We start from the raw sequence: 20,457 nt of genomic DNA, 5'->3' as shown, positions 1-20,457 counted from the left end.
TCGATAGCTATTATCAGTAGGCAACTAAACAAACCGACTCCGGCTATCCTGGTTCCCGGTATCGGGTTCCGGAAGCACCGGGAATATTTCGGGAATCAGAAGAAATTGGCTCAAATGGTACATTCCCCTTGATATTTGGAGATTTGTGCCTTGCCATCAGTTTGTTTTTAGCATCATTTTCCCAATATATAAGAGGGAAGGATTGAAAGGAAATGGTAAGGTTTGGACTAGTAGGATGGGGAAAATTGATGACACAAAAACACAAAAAAGCAGAAGTAAGGGATGCTGAACAATCTGCTGATGATCACATTTAGTGGAAGCAGAGGTAAATTCTGAATCTCTACGAGGTCCCGAACAGTCTACTGTAAAACCTATTTAGGTTTCTTACTATGTGCGTTCTTTCTGATAAACGATGCACAGTTAATAAAAGGCGGGTGGGTAATGTCAGAGACATAACTGGATGTCGTGAATACGAAAACAACTGACATGTTTCTTAACACTTCCGAATACACCCAAACCTCCGTTTACGAACACTTTTTATACGTTACCTCTTTTTACGTACCTCTTTTTACGAACCAAATACCAAATAACGTAATCTTTTTTTACGAACCAAATCCCAAATAACGTAAACTTTTTTTACGAACCTACTTCGTAAAAAGAGGTTTTGTCATTCATCGAAAGCGATTTCCGACTCCATGGAATCTACTACAATATAGGTATTTTTGGAACGGGTTCAAAGAGTAGATTCCGGAAAATGATGTTTGAGGTGGTTCGCCATCTTGGATTTCAGAACCACTTCAAACATCATTTTCCGACATCTACTCATCAATTCCGTTCCGAAGATACCCATATTGTTAGGGGTTTTAGGCAATCTCAATAAACCGGAAGCCGCCATCTTGGATTTTGAAACGAGCCCAAACATCATTTTCTTGCACTTACTCTTCACATCCGTTCCAAAAATAAACATATGATGCGCGGTTTCCACAATAATCACACAAAACTTTTTTTACGAAGTAAATTCCAAATAACGTAAACTTTTTTTACGAACCAAATCCCAAATAACGTAAACCTTTTTTACGAACTACCTCTTTTTACGAACCCCCGTTTAGTTCGTAAAAGGAGGTTTCGGTGTATCAATTAGTTGATCAATTGTATGAATTATGCAAGCATTCCCCTTCTCCACATTTTTCGCAAAAAACAAAGAAGGCTTCACTTGATCTCGATTACTGTGAATTTCACACAGCGAAAAGTGCAAAAATCTAACCAAACTATTCTAGATTTGCACTAAACTGAGGATATTTCCTTTCGATTTGCGAACAACAAATCCTAATAGTTCTTTACCAAACTTTTAGAGCCATTAGAACGGCTGATTTTGTGTAATGCTCTCCACCGTTTTTTTTTCACCAATGCTAATGACTGGCAGCTGTGACATAATCGCTCTTGTCGAAAGCGAAACTAGTTGTGCAGACGACACAAAACACATCTGCTCGCAGTGGCGATAGAATCCAAACTGATCAAACTTTTGTTGAGAGGCTTGTTTTTACCTGATTTCGTTTGCAGCTTTTTCACTAATGGGCGGTCCTAACGGCTAAAAAAATAGCCGCCTAAAGAATTTTAATTTCGATTACTTCATTTCGGATTTGCATTTCATTAAAGGAAACTATCCGGATGCAGTACGGGATTCATTCCTGCCTTTCAAAGGAACCAAACTGTGGAACTCACTACGATATTAAACACTATTCGGAACATTTTTCTCGAACGATTTGTTGTACAGCAGCAGATATTTTGTTCTCTTCCTCAGAACGCGTTCTGATTGGCTGGTGTTGACATGGATCAAATGAGACAAGTTTTTCAATGTTGTACAATTGAAATACTTCAATGCTTTTTCTCTACACGTTTAAAGTTGAAAAATTTCGATTCTATTGGTAGTTAGATTTTATAAATCCCTTCACAGATCACTGAGCTATGAGTTTTAAGAATACGAGAAAGGGAATACGCGCGTTATGAATTATTCTCTTTGATACTCTTTTATACCAAAAATTTCAGAAAAGTTTAATTTTGAATTATTGGAGATTATGTCAGACAACTGAATATTTTATCATAACATTGTGATCATATTTCCAATGGCATGTAGCAAAAATTATGTTGATTCGTTAGATACAACAAGAGATATTCACGATCAAAAACTTATCACTCTCTCAGGGGGTAAATTTTGAAAAGGCACCCCATAGTAAAGTAAGTCGTATTCACGACAAAACCTCCAACCCCCGAGAGGATTTAGAGATTTTACAAAAGCGACACCATTCTGCACTCCCGGAAGAATGCAGAACGATTCGCAGTATGTACGAGCAGAAGTAAATTCGGTACCCCATAAAGGATGCCAAACAATCTTCTAAGCCCTATTTAAGGTGAATACAGAAAGGATTCATTCACTCCAGGAAGAACGATGAATCTTTACCACCTTGGGCGAGAAACGATAGAATATCCTTTAATTTTAGCTCCGCATACACAGACTCAACCATGTATGGAGAACCAAAAACCCGGATACGTAGTTGTGTCAATGCGGGACAGTTACATATCAGATGATATGAAGTAATCGTATCGTAATCGTAATCGCATTCACACAAATCACACGAATAATACTCAGCACGTTGAATAGTAGCCATGTGATAATTGAGTTTGCAATGTCCAGTCAGAGCTCTGACCAGAATACTGCAATGATGCTTGGAAAAATGCAGTAGACACTTTGACATTTTCAGATTTAAATCTGGTAAAAATGCTTCTGTCTGAGCGCAAATTTGCAAGCTGCGCCGGTTGCTGGCATGTTTGTATGCAGCCCAAGAACGAATCTTGTGCTTTATCCAACTAGTTGAAAGTGGTAAAGATGGTTCAGGACCAACGAAATCATTCGTTGCACCAGCTCTAGCCAACTCATCAGCCCATTCATTTCCAGTAATACCAGAAGAAGCCGGGTACCCATAAGAAGTAAACAGCATTTGAGATGCTAAGGTCTTCAATTTGAGTTCGACATACGATCACCAGATTCGACGGTGAATCATTCGAACTGAATGCTTTTAAAACTGCATGTGAGAGTTAGGTCACTAGGAGCGAGTAAATACTCATCCCACGTAACCATTTGACACCACAAGCGAGTGTGGCTAGTAGCATAAAAAGGGTTACTGTTACAAAGCCCTGTAACCTTAAGATGGTATGCACAAGGTAATGCTTCTTGTTTTAGGATTACATGTAGTGGTTTAATGCACAGTAACGCCTCTAGAGCAGCAGTAGGAGATGTCGTTAATGCTCCTGTCATCGTCATTAGGACCATCCTTTGGAGATGATTTAGCTTTGACTGAACTGTCGCAACTTTTTCTTTCTGCCACCATACAAGACATCCGTATGCTAAATTTGTCTAACGATAGTTGTGTAGATCCATTGAATGTATCTGGGTTTGAGCCTCCATGCTTTTCCAAAAGCTCGTCTACAATGGCCGAAAGCCATGCAAGCTCTTTTTATCCTGAAGTCAATGTGAGCAGACCAATTCAGTTAGGTTCCATAAAAGTGGGGATAGTACACCACCTTGAGGACACCCACAGACACTCAGCTTTCTAATCTCTGCTTACCGAAGCGATGAACAAAGAAGTCGATTGCTAAGCATTGCGTGTATCCGGTAAGGGAAAACCCCAAGATATTCCGTTCACGACTGCATTGTTTAACATCCTGCAGCCATTCAGTCCTCGGCACGGAAATACACCTTGACTTAGGAGTTCCTATTTTTGTGGCCTTTAACGACATGCAACAGGAAACCAGTGGATCAATTCTTGGTAGAAAATAATTCCGCCGGATGCCACACGGTTTACCTGTTTGGTGGACTTATACCAACGCTACAGGTGGACCGTAGCATTATTCTTAGCCAGTTGGGAAACCGCTACCGACACTACACGGCTATCTAGGCTGCTCAGAGAGGGAAGTTGACATTGATGGTCAACTTCCATGAATGCCGAGCGACTAAACAAACCGACTCCGGCTATCTTGGTTCCCGATATCGGGTTCCGAAAGCACCGGAAATATTGGTCATACATTCCAAAATGGATCTCACTCACTTTTCACAGCGATGGTTTGGCCGATTTCCTCAAACTTAGATTCAAATGGAAGGTGTCACGGTTGCATACGAAATTCCTGAATTTCATCCGGATCGGACTTCCGGACCCGGAGTTATAAGGTAAAGTGTGTTCAATATTGTAGAACGTCACTTAAACCGGCGGAACATAAACCTTAAAAAATGTTGTAAACTTATTCCTAATCTTAGGGTCAAGTGAAAGGTCTTATGATCCTACCAAAAATTACTGCATGTTTTCGGATACAACAAAAATTTAAATCAACATATAGAGTGCGATGGCAAAATTGTATAACATCTTCAAAATTTGAATAAAAACTAGTAGAGTTTATACGTCATGTTAGTTGGTGGCCGTACGAACCGGTTCTCGGATTGCGGTGCCGGAAGTGCATATAATAATGAACCCACTTCGTTTTCTTAAGGATGACCTAACAGATCGGCTGAAAAGTTCGTATCGTTTCTATGAGAGAGCGCCACTAGAATTAAATCCATACCATTTTCAGTTAGTATCAACCTTCAAAAGATACGTGTATAAATTTGACAGCTGTCTGATTATTAGTTTGTGAGATATTGCATTTTGAGTGAAGCTACTTTTGTTATTGTGAAAAAAATGGAAAAAAAGGAATTTCGTGTGTTGATGAAACACTACTTTTTGATGAAAAAAGTGCCGCCGATACCAAAAAATGGCTTGATGAGTGTTATCCAGACTCTGCACCGGGCGAAGCAACAATTCGTAAGTGGTTTGCAAAATTTCGTACTGGTCATATGAGCACCGAAGACGATGAACGCAGTGGACGTCCAAAAGAGGCTGTTACCGATGAAAACGTGAAAAAAATCCACAAAATGATTTTCAATGACCGTAAAGTGAAGTTGATCGAGATAGCTGACACCCTAAAGATATCAAAGGAACGTGTTGGACATATTATTCACGAATATTTGGATATGAGAAAGCTTTGTGCAAAATGGGTGCCGCGTTAGCTCACAATCGATCAAAAACAACAACGAATTGATGATTCTGAGCAGTGTTTGGAGCTGTTATATCGAAATAAAACCGATTTTTTCGTCGAAATATAACAATGGACGAAACATGGCTCCATCAGACCTCAAGAGAATGCTCGCTGGTAAAAAATTTAGAAGCAATGAAGAGGTAATCGCTGATACTGAGGCCCATTTTGAGTCAAAGGACAAATTGTACTACAAAAATGGTATCGAAAAGTTGGAAGATCGCTATAATCGCTGTATCGCCTCTGATGGCAATTATGTTGAATAAAAAAAACGAATTTTGGCAAAAAATGTGTGTTTCTATTAAACGATACGAACTTTTCAGCCGAACTGTTATGCGAGCAAAGCACTATTTCATTCTGTATGTTATACTAGTTAATGCACAAACAATCCCTTGGTTTTTTTTTCAAAATTCGAAGAGAAAAATTTTGAATTGAGTACCACAATATTATACATGAGAAAGGCATCATTACTCCACTAGGTGGATTAAAACAAATTTTTTCCATTCTTACCAAATTCTCTATGTGTGTTTGTAGATTTGGGCCTAAATTTTAGCAGTTAGTTTATTTTAAAACTACCTTTTCATCCGATTTGAATACCTTTCTATCCTTATACTGTTACTTGCATATAAAAACGTCCCGTGCGCAGAAATCACGCTGTAAACGAGTAAAAGTTGCCTGTGAATGTCCGTTCGACCAGATGCACAAATTAGAGCATTTTCAACTTTGGGCTGGGTCCGAAACTGACTATCAACTGCCATTACTTACCAACCAACGCCAACGTGTCGCTTGATATTGTGAATGCGAAAGTGAGAGTGGCCTACGATTGGCACTGTGATGTAGGTCAAAAGTACATTAAGATCACTTTATCAGTCACGAGGGAGATTGGGCACCTGGATTTGGCTGTGGTCAGGGCAGTTGCGTTAATAAATTACTTCGTTTGATTTATCTGGGGGCACCACGTTCATGGAGTCCACCGGCATCGATTGGCACGGGTTTCTGACCAATCAAGGTCGGCTGAGAGTTTCCAACTGGAAAAGATAAGTTGCTAGAATTTGTACAGAATCATGAGTAACAGTGGCCGCCATTATGCAATTTGAGTTAACAGTTTCAAACACAAAAATGAAAGGAATTTCATTTTGCAATGGCAATGAATGATTCGATTATGCAATCTTCACTTCTGCAATGGGAATCAAAGCCATTCATGTTCACGCTCTTTAATTGCCAAAACTGCTCGACCCCTAAATCGAGCATGTCCTGGATATGGGCAGTTAGGTACATTCCTCTTTGGTCAAAGATCCGCACGAAAGAATGATTTATAGGTGCACTTAACTTCCACTTCCACTGAGCCGACATCATGCGTAGTTTGGCCATGAATGTTTAAACATGTTCGAAAAAAACGGTTAATAGTTAAAAAAAACTGCGCCTAAACTAAACTGGTAGCTCTTAGTAATTGCCTTCAAATCATTTTTTTCTTGAAATTTAATTTTTCTTAATTCTTTCGGGTAAATAAACTGTTTTTAATAAACTCAAAAAACCATTCCCGATTTTTTTTAATCGCTGTATCTCTAGAACAGTAGCAATCTGCGTGAGTGATCCACAACGAATGTGGGTTTGATCTGTTTGATCGATTCCACGACCGCACGAAACGCTATCATGTTTATTTTCCCCCAAATTCCCTTTTTTGTACTGGATTGTATTCAAGTTTAGCCCTACACAGCAAAAACCCTTCTTAATCCACCTAGTGGTGTGATAATGCCTTTCTCTTTCTTCAAAGCAGTCTCATGAATTTTTTATCATTTTATGCAAAAATTCCTGACACAAATTTTGGCTCATTCTTGACATCAATTAATTCAGATTGATTCGAGTGGTTCACAAAAGCATGCTTCAGTGTTTATGTCACTTACTCGGTATCGTTTTTCCAATCAAGCGCTTGGCATTTACGTTGCCTATTTATATGAGAAGAGTGATGCTAATCAAAAAATAAAAAAAACTCTTCATAGTCCACTTAGTGGAATTTTCATAGATCTTGAAAAATCACCATAGGGGGGATACATGAAATTTTCGAAATCGATTTTTGATGCCAAAAGGCTTAGAATTGTATGAATGTTAAATTGTATGAATGATAAAAATATTTTGTGATTTTACATTTATTTTCATGCACATATTTGGAGCAGGCAATTGAATGGAAATTTACATTACAAAACAAAGCGGTTTGTAAATATACAGTCTTGTTCAATGAAAAACTAAATGAACTTTAATGTAATTTCACATCAATCATGGTTTCAAATCAGATTTTCGTTTCAACTGATGTCTATTTCATAATACTATCGATTTACATGTCGTGTAAGTTTCATCTTTTCTTTCTGTGTAGGTCGCATTAGATCTACTTCTAGGTTGAAGATCAAAAAGTTGTAGGGAAAATTGGGTCATATACCATTCAACTCAATTCGTCGAGATCACAAAATGTCTGTGTGTGTATGTGACAAATAATGTCACTCGATTTTCTCAGAAATAGCTGAGCCGATTTTAGCAAACTCTAATTCAAATGAAAGGAGGGACCATAGTCCCACAGATCGTTATTGAATTTTATCCCGATCCAACTTCCGGTTCCAGAATTACAGGGTGATATGCACCAAAAAAACATGTGTGTGTAACGTCAGCGACATAACTGGATGTCGTGAATACAAATAAAACTGACACTATCAATTCCGAATATCAATTAGTTGATCGATTGTGTGAATTGTGCCTTTTCGCCACTAGAATTAGAAATGATACACCTAAACTAAAGTACAGATTAGTTACATTTATCATTCTGACATACAATTAAATATTACAATTAATTCTATGTCAGAATGTGAATTCATTATGGCAAAATAATGGTGGTTTCTGTGAAGGCGTTCGTGATGGAGAGTGACGAGTTGAGTTCGAATCTATTTTGAATCGGTGCTATGCATTTTATATAGCAAATCAGCAGAAAATTCTACTACAAAATACAACTGGTTGAAAAATGGGCCGTATATAGTATAGTGAAGGAAAATTTCGTATAATTCTTTGGGTATACAATTATGGTTCCAAATAACAACATACAGAATTTTGATGTCGATTATATCATTTTGGATTTGAATATTACAGTAAAAGAAACTATCAAATGGCGGTACGGGATTAATTTCTGGTATTCAGAAAGGCAAACTTATGTAATCCTCTAAGATATTAAACACTGTTGCGAATTCTGCCCTGCAAAAGTTGCACAAAGTAGATCAAATAATCTCTGATTTGCTGACTGATGGTTTTATTTACCGCTTTGCAAATAAGCAATATTTATAATTCTTTAAAATTTGGAGCCATTAGAAGGGCAGATTATGCATAATGATCCCCATTGTTGTCCATTGTTCGTTGCATTTTGCTCCAATGCAAACGACCAGCAGCAGCATGACGTTTCAGTGTCTGAAAAGATAGTGTCTGATAGTGTGCAATTTCATCCAGATCCTTTATTATAGGGCGATGAGTGTCAAAACTTTCAAACTGTCATACAAAATTATGCAAAGCCGATATACATCGATACGTGCTCGTACGGAATAAGAAAACACTACCGCCTAGCACACAGCGTGCTTTGTTCAATTTTGTATAGTGTGCAGAGCTGCCACATTTAGACATATATTAAATTAACATAACTGTTTACAAATTGAAAAGTTTATGGTAGTTTATACCCAAAGAAAGTTTTCGATTTTATTCAAGTTTGAAAGAAAAAATCTTGACAGAAAATTCAAGTGATATTTCTGAAAATATAAGAAACATGAGAAAGACAGCAATACACCACTAGGTGGATTGAAAAAAATAAGATAGATTTTTATGAATTTCTTGAGTAAAGTCGCGTTTTTCATTCATTTTCCCCAGTGTGCAATGCTTTGAAATGGTAAATACGGCACAGCTAAAACAAGGTTCAATCACGACTCCCAAACTTTCTAAAATTTTACCACACATCTCAGCAAATCTGTCTTCAAATCGAAAAGCCACATAATTTGGATTGCATTTTGGTTATTGGTTTTATAACCTGTTTTTGTCACAATGGCAATATTATTTTTGTAAAATTTTCAAAATTAAGGGAATTAATTTTTGCTGGATTCAAACTCACAATCACTCTAATTCAAAATTTGAAATAATTGATAATGTTAAAATCCTTTAAAATATTGTAACTAAATTGGCACCCAAATTACAATGTTTCAAACGGGATGAGATTGTATTCATTTGAAGTAATTATTCTTGAACAAAAATCATTTACCTTTGCTTTATGTTACCCGAGTCAACATTGTTGAAAGAAATTGAATTCCTACTGAAACGAAGTGCTAATAATAAGGCTTGTTCATGACAAAATCTGGATACACCTTAATGCGTATACCCCTGGAAATACTCCAACAACGCGTGAAATATTTTTCAGACTGATTAATGATTCCAAAGATGGCGTAAAGTGATTATGGGTAGTTGCAATGAAAATCCGAATCTGTCAGTAAGAAAACTTGCAAAAAAGCTTTGTTTTCCTGTAAGCACTGTCCATAACGTCAGGCCCGTACCCAGGCTTTGGTTTCGGGAGAGGCCCAGAATGAAAAAATAATGTTACTGAAGTTTGCATAAGTAGAAAATTTCCGGTGTGCCATTTACCGGCGTTTTTACCAGACATCTTAAACTTTCACACTGAAACTATTATTATTAGGAATTTGAATAAAATTTGTGACTATGACCGAGAGACGGTTATTGTATTACATTTCTTAACGTTTACTGTCATACCATTCCAATCCCACATGTTTAAGACCTTCTAAATGTCCATTTCTAGCACCAAAATCCACAAGACTTTGCAAACAAGTGACTTCAATATCTTAAAATTGGGATGCCAAAACTCTTGTAACGCTTTATAACACCTACAATTTACAAGAAGTAACAAATATAACGCTTCATAACACACAAAGTTTACAAAAGAGTAACGGGTGTAACTCCTCATAGCGCTTGAACCTGAGAGGTGTAACGCCTCGTAACGCTTGATGTAACGGAATTCATACAAATTATTCACGAAGAACGCATCGAATCTATTCAAAAACAATTTCTTTTATATGCACTTCGTAAATTAAATTGGACAGCATTTCCTTTACCACCATATGAAGCACGCTGCATGCTCATCAATATTCAAACACTTAAAGAACGCCGCGACCTTGCAATGCTTTATTTTATCAGCGACATTATTTCTCAACGCATTCAATCACCCGAATATAACGCTTTGTAATGTTTGTAACTATAACGCATATAACGCTTTGTTAGAACTATGACGTACAAAAAGGTAACGCTCCGTAACGTCCAAAACTTACAAAAAAGTAACGCATGTAACGTTTCGTAACGCTTATTATTCACAAAAATGTAACACATGTAATGCTTTGTAACGTTCATAATTTTCAAAAAAAGTTACGTTTGTAACGCTTCGTAACGTCTATAACTTCCAAAAAGTAACGCTTCGTAACATTATTAACTTACAAAATAGTAACATTTGTAACTCTTCGTAACGCATGTAACTTTCTAAAAAGTAACATCCTACAACTTCCAAAAAAATTAACGCTTCGTAACAACTAGAACTTACAACAAAGTAACGCATGTAACGCTTCGTAACGCTTATGATTCACAAAAATGTAACGCATGTAATGCTTTGTAACGCTTATAACTTACAAAAGAGTAACGCATGGTACGCTTCGTAACGCCTATAACTTACAAAAAAGTAACGCATGTAACGCTTTGTAACACCTACAACTTAAACTTTTCCAATTTTTTGAATTTTTTGGTTATTATTTAAAGCCAAAACTGTGATTTTTCACGAAAAAAACTGTAAAACCACTCTAAAGGAACAAATAACGAAAAGGAAAACGTTGGAGTACAAGTTTTTAAATGAAATTTTAAATTTCGAGAAAAACGCGTTTTAAGTTTATTGTCTATATAATCTAAGGAAACAATCAAGTTTTCTAGAGGGCGGGTAGGGTATTACACTTTCGAAAAATCATATGTTTTCTTTCATTTTGGTTATAATGATACATTTCACGAATGTTTCGTGATATTTTCAAGCCTGTGTACCGAGCTCTTGACTCTTCGCAGTCTGAGATAAGAAAAGATAATTCCCAATTACTTCCAGAGTTTTGTTCCGATAGGCTCAAAAATTTGAAAAAATATTATTGAAATGTTTTACTGTAAGATGATTTTTCAAAAGTTTTAGATCCTACCAGCCACGCTGCTTAAGAGCTATTCTAGTTCTAGATGCATAATTTATGTAAGTCTTAAAATTCAAAACAAGAAATTATAACAAAATAAACTGGCAGCCTCAGAGCAAATTCAGCAAATGCAAGATTCATATGGGTGGTCTATAATGTAAATGAAACTGAAACAAACGTATCCCCAGCAATCCGTTTTAGTTTTATTTATTCGACCAGTTCTACTGTCAAATTTAAAACTGGTATACATTGCCGTTCTATTTTTTCTATATTTGAAACACAGACAAAACGCTGCTGGGGCTGCCAGTTTTATTTGTTATAATTTCTAGATTTAAAATTTAAAACTGACATAAATTATGCATCTAGAACTAAAACACTCCTGAATATGCCCTCAGTAGCGTTTTATCTGTGTTTCAAATATAGAAAAAATAGAACGGCAGCGTATACCAGTTTTAAATTTGACAGTAGGACTGTTCGAATAAATAAAACTAAAACGGCTTACTGGGAATACGTTTGTTTCTGGCAGCTGCTGAATTTGCTCTTAAGGGGCGGGAAGGGTCTAACACTTTTGAAAAATTATTTGTTTTTTCTTTGTATTCACTTCGCGTCATAATGAATGGAATTAAATTAATTTTTAAGAGTCGTCGATCTTGTTGCGGCTCGGCAAAATTTTTATACATAAGTCGTGGCTGTGGTAATCCTAATCAGTTGGGGGTTGTAGGTCGAGTAATCAACCATTAAAATCATTCAATAGGGTTTAATTATGCTAATGATTGTTTACTATACAAAAATTCAAAGTTGAAAGTTCCTCCGGTTGATTTTCAAACTTCCAATGTGTTTCATGAAAATCAATAGCATAATTTCATTTAGCTCATAAATCTAAACAGATTTGAGTTTATGATGATCGCTTTTGATTTAACCAATCTATCTTTACATATTACGATATTACAATCGGATTCGAAACTAACATGATTTTCAGTTCAATGGCGTTAGACCTAAATCCTAAACTAACACCAATAAAGCGGTTTGGTTCAATCGAGAATGAAATTTCAGAACTCGGTATTGAAATCAGAGCTACCATATAATAATCAGTGTTTCAAAATGAAAAATCTGTTCACCATCTGTCATAATATTTCATGAACTACATAAAAATCTTGGTGCAACATCTAAAAACTAATAAATTTTAATCTTACGGAAAAATCTGAAGAAATCTGTGATATTTTCTACAGTAAAAAAAACTATGTGATCTTTGACACGGAATCTGTGTAACGAAAAATGAATGAAAATTCTATCTGTGGACAGAGTAACCCTGATTGAGATCATCTGTAATTTTGCAAAGTTGAAGTATCTCTAACTACTCAACCGAATAATTTTTGGAACACATACTATAATCAATTTTGGACAACAAAGAAGATAAATGGTCAAAACAGCAAACATTATCTGGAATCAAAATTCACACATGGAACATAATAATGTTTTCTTCAGTGGCCTTTCGAGGTAAAATCCAAAACGCTGAGAAACCTAGTACACTTTCAAGATACTTTCATCTTTTGCCGCAAATCGAGACCATCAAAAATTAATTAGCTTACCACTTGATTCACGGAGAAAAAAATGTCTTTATTAACTTCGCCGCTGCTAATGACGTCGTCTAGTGAAGCCGAGAAAATCATCATTCGATGGGCGCTGCCGGTACTCAAGATACTAGAGCGGGGTTCGCGAAACTTCAAAACGACTAGCCGAGAAATGAATAATAACATAAAACATAAGTAAAAAGTGTTGAGCTCAAGCTGAACAGATAACTATCACCCCAACACCTTCTGTAGACCGTATTGACAAACATTGAAACGTTTCGCTCAGCTATTTTTTATGATAACTATTATAGTAATAACAATCTTAACAATTATAGATAATCACAGGCTAAGGATCAAAAGATTGAAGTAGTTCATCTTCCTGATACATTTTTTTATTGAAACAAGAAAGTTGTCGTCTTCGTTGGAAACAGTGTCTTGGTAATGGGCCTGTAGATGTTTATAAAATAGTTCATCGCCGGCCCGGATAGCTCAGTCGGTAGAGCGTTGGACTTTTAATCCAACGGTCTAGGGTTCAAGTCCCTATTCGGGCGAGTGGTATCTTTTTTTTTGGGTCCATATATTTTGGATTCGAGGAATGATTTTCTCCTCCCATCATATCGGAAATCAAGTCTCGATGTTGTTAAAATGTGCATATTATGGTAGTGTATGACTATTTTGCCAAATTATGTTTGACATATTTTCAAATAAGAATTTCCTTTTGGAGGTCTGATGACATCAACTGTATTTGAATCAGAACGACTGAAATGAATTGAATACGAACATTAGAAAAGGTCCCTAGTGCAAATGACAGTTTCTCTTTGTTTACTTTCGAGTATTACGGTCCAATCAGCAATCCTTCCATCTAAAACACTTCAAATAGGATAATAGCAAAAGCAATCAACTTTCGATATGCACTGTAGAATTTATTGGAAATTACAGGAATTTGCCGTAATAATTGAAAGAGAAAGTTAACTAATGGAAACTGCCATCTGCACTTGGGACCTTTTGTTCATCGAGAATTGGAAGGAACGACCAGTAGTTCTTTTTTCGGGAACGGTAATTCCTCAGTTCACCAGGGACCTTTAGGTTTGCTCGCATAACTTTTTATCGAGATCTTTTTTTTGCTCACTGTATCCTAACCAAGTCTTTGCATAAACAAACCAAATATGAAAAGAACGAACAAACAGCTCTGGAGAACTAGTTCTATCAAAAGAACTCTGCATCACTGATCGGTTCTTTGAAATGAACTGTTTTTCCCATCTCTAATCTATTAGGTTCTACACGATGACTTAAATGAACTGCATATGAATCAAGTTCATCTTTGACAGCTGCCAGTGATTTGTTTTGTTTTGCGACTGCAAATTGAAAAATGGTGAAAACAAACGTGTTCCGCAGTGAAAAGAATTAAAAAGATTACTCTGTATGCGTTTCCATCATGAAAGTATATGTGCGGTATATTATTCGAATCGATTTCACTATTACATTATGTTAAAGTCCATCCCGATGTAGCAGTAACAAAATCTCTACATTGCCAAGGATGTTACTATAGGATAATTTTATTTATATTCACTCTAATGATCAAGGTTCTACACTATTTCATTGAATGAACGACCGACACACTAAAATCTGAAATTTGAGCATCTACTGATTTTTTTTCTAAAAATTACAGATTTAATTGTGATAACCCTGTAATCAGCCATTCATTAGATATGCACGCGTCTGTTTGAAGATTTTTATTTTACCTCATGGTTTGATACCACGTTGACTGAAAATGCATGTGTATATTTAAGCGCTCAAAATGATTTCCATTAATTTACACTTCAACGTATCTGCATTGAGCACAGGTAGACCATGTCATTTTTTCAATTGCTTCTTTTATAAATCCTTCTAAGGACTCAATGTTCAATATCTTTCATTTTACTTCGTACATCGCTAGCACAACAGGAACTGCTGAGCTTGCCTGCCATCGGTTGATCACCGTTCGGTATCGCTTCTCGGCCTAAAGGCTAAGATCAAAGTGTAGTATCTGTTCTTATCAGCTTAACATCTGATAGATCTCCCATAGGGAGACAACAAATGTTAAACTGATTTTTGTGAACGGGTGGAACGGTTAGGGGCTTGCTCCACTTCCACCACGGGTTGGCCCGGTATTGCAGTACCGCCGGGATCGGCCCACGTTAATTATTGAAGAATTCAGCCAGCTTTACTGCGATCGCTTCGCTGATCAAATCGCGAGCTTTGAACTAAGCAATCGTGGTGTTAATTTTCGGATTTTGCTTGAAACATTGGAGAAAAAAATCCGATTTTTTTTATTTTTCTCATGAATTAAAATAATTGAACACTAATATACAAAAATTTAATAAAAAAAACTTGATCAATAATGACTCAGTAATTTTCCGAGGTATGTTTGATTAATATTTATAGAGAAATCGTTAAAGTAATTATCAAAATCGAAGAAGTTATGCACACAGAGAAAAAATTGAAAATATAACCAATCTTGGGTTTCACGCAACGAGTTTTTTTTTCATTGAAATGGTGATAGAAGTAAATCTGGTTTGATTTAGCAAATATTGCTGCTTGAAACTACAAAACATAATTAATTTTTCTCAGTGGATTAGTTTGTTTCTAACAATATTTTGATTGAAATAACGAATATTTTACTTAGTTCGAAATGAACGAGCTCTACTTAAAGGTAATAATTGTAGCCCTTTAAATTTGCACACTTTTTATTCAGAATAAATGAACTTCAATTCAGCTATCTCAACTTACGCTTTTGTTTGTTATAATCATTATTTTTTTGTTTGTTTTAAGAATAAAATTATTCCTTTCGAACTAATTTGCAAAGTAATTACACAAATAAGATCCCAGATAAATAAAATCAAATAGTAGGATTAACTCAGACAGACAGACATTGCCGATAACATCAACTCAGCTTTTTTTTTTTCAATTATATAATTTATTAAGGCACACTGCTTAAACTCAGCTTTTGTTTATAGTCCAATGAATTTTCTTTTCACTGGACTACAAGCGAAAATCTTACTGCGTGGCAACGTCGAGTCGTCCAAGTACGGATAATTTTTTTTTAATGTGGAACACATTTTTGTTTTCTATTTAGGCGTGGAAACTAGAAACTCAAGAAAAATACACGTAGAAATGTGGTCAGGTTTTGAACAATTACAGCTCAGTCAATTTTGTATAAATTATTACTATTATGTCACCATTTGATTGGAAATATTTCTACGTATTGATTTGAATGTTCATAGGCATGTATTTTTAATTATGTATCATTGAAATGTTGATTAATAGCTAACAGTGTCCTATTTTGTCTGCAAAAAATCTCCGGCATACTGGATTTCCCTGCCATAGTCGACGGTTTTGAAGGAGTAAGCGATATATCAAAGGGAAAGCATTGTTCTGATTGGTCAATCGATGCTAAAGCGCAGCTGCTGGAAGCACGCGAATCTATAAATATAAGCAAAATTATAGCTAACTTTTCAGTCCTACGCGTAGCATGCTAGGGGTAGGTTGTTGCTAGACAGCAAGACAAAAAGTGCCATAAAACGATTTGAAGCTTTAATTGCTCTGATCTTGTGTCATGCAAGTTCGGATGAAATTCCATGTTATGTCGTTTCGCCTGAGAAATTGACAACTACCCCAGGGTAAATTTGGAGTGTATTAGATTAATTTCCAATTTATTTAAGATGAACTCGATTGATAATAAGAAACTCGCTTCAACCGAAATCGCAGAATGGTAGTAATGGTAGAGAAACGCTATAAAAATAACTGCTTGCATACAAAACTTGAACACAAGTTTGGCGAAGGGAAGCTTAAATATCGATATCCGTATCGCAAGCTTAAATATCGATATCCGTATCGTGTACAAATATATAATTGCATATATTTGGGCTATTGGTTTAATTTGGTCGGCTACAAAACAAATACAAATCACGACAATTAAAGTCTATATTTTGGGTTCGCGTGTTCGGTTTTGGTTCCTAATAAAGTTCAATCTAAGCAGACTCTCATGCATTTGCGAATTCAAAAGTGTGACGATTGATTGAACTGTTTGATTGTAGATCATTAGACATTTTGGTTGCCTTGTTCCACATCAATGGCTCGAACAACCCCATGGGGCTGATCCTTGTAGTTTTTTCATTCTCGGAAAGTACTCGAATTTTCTCCGCATTAAGGCTATTCGCAACGCTGTAATGGATATCTGTTCTAAATTGGCAAGCTGTCGTATAATTTAAAACTGTCAGAAATAGAACTCGAGCTTGATGATGTTAATGCGAAGATTTAAAATCTGTTCTATATTTTTCTGAAAAAGTATTGGTGTTGTGTCTATTCACTGTAATGTTTCAAATCGAAAAAAAAAACAAACAAGATAAATGATTTCGAAACCAATATGTATTTTTGGCACAAATTTCTAGAAGAAATTCTGGATGATAGTGAGTTAGATTGCTTCTACTTGAGACTGTATTATTGAGTGCACAACATTTACCGCTCATTTTAACAATTTCTGAAATGTCATTCGACGCTTTGATACTTCGTCTTTCAGATTTCGTCATAATTCACGCATTTCCCCATTTTGCATTTCCGCATTTGATTTTGATCAACTTTTTTGTTCGCCAAATTGATTCCGATCTGCTATTATGGTACGGGAAACGTGCACAGATTTTCACAGACAGGTTTTTGGCTTGATCACAGAATTTTGAAAAAATCACCTGGCATCCCTGCTTTCGATACGTTAGCTCATTTGTATATATTGAGATTTTATGGCACACTTTGGTCGAAATGATATTAATGCAATTAACTACAAATATTTAAAAAAATCAGGTACCGGGAACGGACCAGATTTTTTTAAATATTTGTAAGCACATACATGTCTTTATTATTTATCTTTGATAATAGTAGATCGGAATCAATTTGGTGAGCAAAAAAAGTTGATCGAAATAATTTTTGTGAGCACCAAGAAAGGTCTCACTACCGGTCGTCAAATGGTGAGATAACTAAGTCCTCACAAGTCCCTATCTCATGCCTCCCCGAGCGTCTATGATGACATTTGGTCAATAGAACGGCGTCGACTGGGTGCTATCGCCTTCTGCGTTAGTAGCAGAATGAGAGGGTGCGAAATGGCTTGTAGGTTGAAGCCCATCCTAAAGTGCAGTGTTTATCATAGTATATTACAACATATAATTGTGTTGTTTATAACATCATGTATTTTTATTATTTTTATTATTATTATTATTATTATTATTATTATTAGAAGAGCGTAACTTACACTGCGACATTACCTGTTATATTGTATCATAGCATATTATTTCATATATTATCGTCTTACACTATTTTATGTTATTAAATACTATGTTGTATGGTATTATACTGCATTGCATTATATCATATTATATTGTATTATATTATATTATATTTTATTATATTATGTTATATTATATTTCTATTATGTTATGTTATATTGTATCGCATTATGTTGTATTATATTATATTATATTGTAGGGTTTATTATGAGTAGTACTACGTACCTCTGCGCAAAATATAAATTTGTTTTCCTTATAAGTTATCATTTTTAAAGTAACTTTCAACTAAATATCAAGGTCGTCACAAGGTGAGCTTGGTCCTCACTGGTTCCTGTTTCATGCCTACCCGTGTGTCTGTGGTGACAAAAGGTCGATGGAATGCGTTGATGGCAGAATGAGAGGATGAGAAATGACATATAAATTCAAGTAATATAATATCATAGCATAACGCAACATATCATTTTATTCATTCATATATTTCATTGTGCTATATTATATTGTTTTTTATTATTATTTTCATTATAATATTTATTGTTATTATTATTAATTTGTCATCAATAATAATAACATATATTATTTTTATAGATGTGGATATTATTATTGTTATTAGAAGAGAAATATTCTACTTCCTACAGTATTGCGAAGATAGAAGATCATAACTGACTCTCTACATTGACTGTTATTTTATATCATGTTTTATAATATATTATATTATATTGTATGACATTGTATTATATTATTTTGTAATCTATTATATCATTTTATGTTATATTAATTTCATTACACTATGTTTCATTGTATTTATCAATATAAAACATTTTGCATGGGGGCGTAAAGGGGAGGGAGCATCAGGGCATCGGACGAATTGATGACTGGACGAGGGATTGTGGATAGCCAGCCCAAGTCACTTGAAGAAAACTTGTTTCCTTCTGAAGGTTTGAAATGAGTCTGACGCGCCCTTCTCAAACAAACCATCAGGCGGGTTCAAGCATGTATAGCGATATGCTTCATCCAAGCACTGGATATTATGGTTGGAAGAGCATCTTTTATTCCCGCGGAATACGAGTAAGTGACTCTACTTACGTATCCGCCCAACCCTTTTTGTTCGCTTTTCGGTAACAGCTATAGTAAGAAGGTGAATGGATGAGTCATATCGGGGCTACTGTAAGTCTACCCGCATCCACTGGCAAGTCCTTGAACTGATGGTGGCTTCACTTCACATCACATCACATCACACCAAGAAAGGTCTCACTACCAACACGCTCTGTACCTTTTTACTCATCCGCACTATACTGTTTGGTGGTAAACTGTGCTCGATTTCAAAAAATCTGTGATTTATTTCAGAATCTGTGAAAATCTGTGCCGTTTATAAAATCTGTGCAGAAAGTTGAAAATCTGTGAAACACAGTTTAATTTGTGAACCTGGCTTCCCTGATCGAAAGGGTTCTCACCAGCGCTGCGAACTATACCGATTTCTCGGTATTTATACCGATTTTTGGACTCGGTACAGGAATACAGATATGCTCTCTCAAATTACCGATATTTCAAATTTCATACAGATAAATACCGATTTTCAGTTTCTGTGTTGGATTCCATAGGGGTAAACCAGGTCGAGCGACCTTTTTTTTTTGGTCGCAAAATCAGTTTCCGCCCTAAATCGATGTTTGATTTTTCGAGAAAGATTTTGTACAGATAGATTTTTCCGCCAAATACAGATTTTTGGAAAAACAGTTGACAGCACTGGTTCTCAAGGTTTGACATTAAATTTACATTAAATTGTAAATTTTACATTAAGCAGCCCTTACACGTGACAATATTATTGTCAATCCAAAGTATTGTCAATACCGTCAATCCAATTGACTTGGTAACTTGAGTCCGCATTTTTCGAAATAATTAAGCGTTTGAAGCTTCAAATATTGCAACTGAACATTGAAACATTGAGAGAAGAGTCCATTGTACATATTTGACAGTTTCCTCTCTGGAGAAAAAGTATTGTCGGATTGATGAGCAGTTTTGATTTTTTGACAATATTTTCGTCAATCCAATGAAGTTTCCATTACACGATCAAAAGTATTGTCAATACTCCTTGTATTGACAATAATATTGTCTCGTGTAAGGGCTGCTTTATGAATGCGATGATGGGAACTCAGCAGTGCAACCAATTTATCACCATTGGTGCAACTGTCATGACTGTCATGTCTGGAAATTCGT

The 20,457-nt window shown here is 35.7% G+C and overlaps 1 protein-coding gene and 2 non-coding genes across 3 annotated transcripts in view; all 3 read left to right on the top strand.

The window, feature by feature from the left end:
* The window catches only part of LOC131434782 (Krueppel-like factor 12), a 398,669-nt gene that overhangs the window by 211,673 nt on the left and 166,539 nt on the right, over positions 1-20,457 (top strand). The gene's annotated exons all lie outside the window — the stretch shown is intronic.
* On the top strand, positions 13,410-13,482 carry Trnak-uuu (transfer RNA lysine (anticodon UUU)). The gene has a single exon. It is a non-coding gene; the product is annotated as a tRNA-Lys (tRNA).
* On the top strand, positions 14,918-15,112 carry LOC131439684 (U2 spliceosomal RNA). The gene has a single exon (XR_009231167.1). It is a non-coding gene; the product is annotated as a U2 spliceosomal RNA (small nuclear RNA).

Source organism: Malaya genurostris, chromosome 3 (genome assembly GCF_030247185.1).
Source record: "Malaya genurostris strain Urasoe2022 chromosome 3, Malgen_1.1, whole genome shotgun sequence".
NCBI classification, from domain to species: Eukaryota; Metazoa; Arthropoda; class Insecta; order Diptera; family Culicidae; genus Malaya; species Malaya genurostris.
The sequence above is the reverse complement of the archived record's forward strand: the minus strand, read 5'-3'. Positions and strand labels throughout refer to the sequence as shown.